General features: G+C 42.2%; 1 pseudogene; it reads left to right on the top strand.

Moving 5' to 3' along the window:
* LOC103737931 overlaps positions 1–277 on the top strand; it is a 100,038-nt pseudogene that overhangs the window by 88,391 nt on the left and 11,370 nt on the right.

Raw genomic sequence — 277 nt, 5'->3', positions numbered from 1 at the left:
AGGAGCGTGTGTCAGTGGAGCTGCATTTGGACACAGGAGAACAGTTTCAGAGACACAGATCTGCTTTATTGAGGAATAGCGAGCTTATATAGGGTTTATAAGTCATTCAGGAAAGAGTACAATAATCATTCAGGAGAGAGTACAATGATCAGGTCATACATGAGTAGACAGCTTAGGTTTTGGTTTACAGTTTCATTTTACTGATAGGGACTAGAATTCTTGTAAATCATGTGATCAGCCCTGTGAGGGAGGGGTAGTTGGTTCCCAGTGGTTAGGG

The sequence above is a fragment of the Nannospalax galili genome, unplaced genomic scaffold, assembly GCF_000622305.1.
Source record: "Nannospalax galili isolate Female #2095 unplaced genomic scaffold, S.galili_v1.0 scaffold418, whole genome shotgun sequence".
In the NCBI taxonomy this organism is placed as follows: domain Eukaryota; kingdom Metazoa; phylum Chordata; class Mammalia; order Rodentia; family Spalacidae; genus Nannospalax; species Nannospalax galili.
This window is presented reverse-complemented; position numbering and strand designations above follow the sequence as displayed.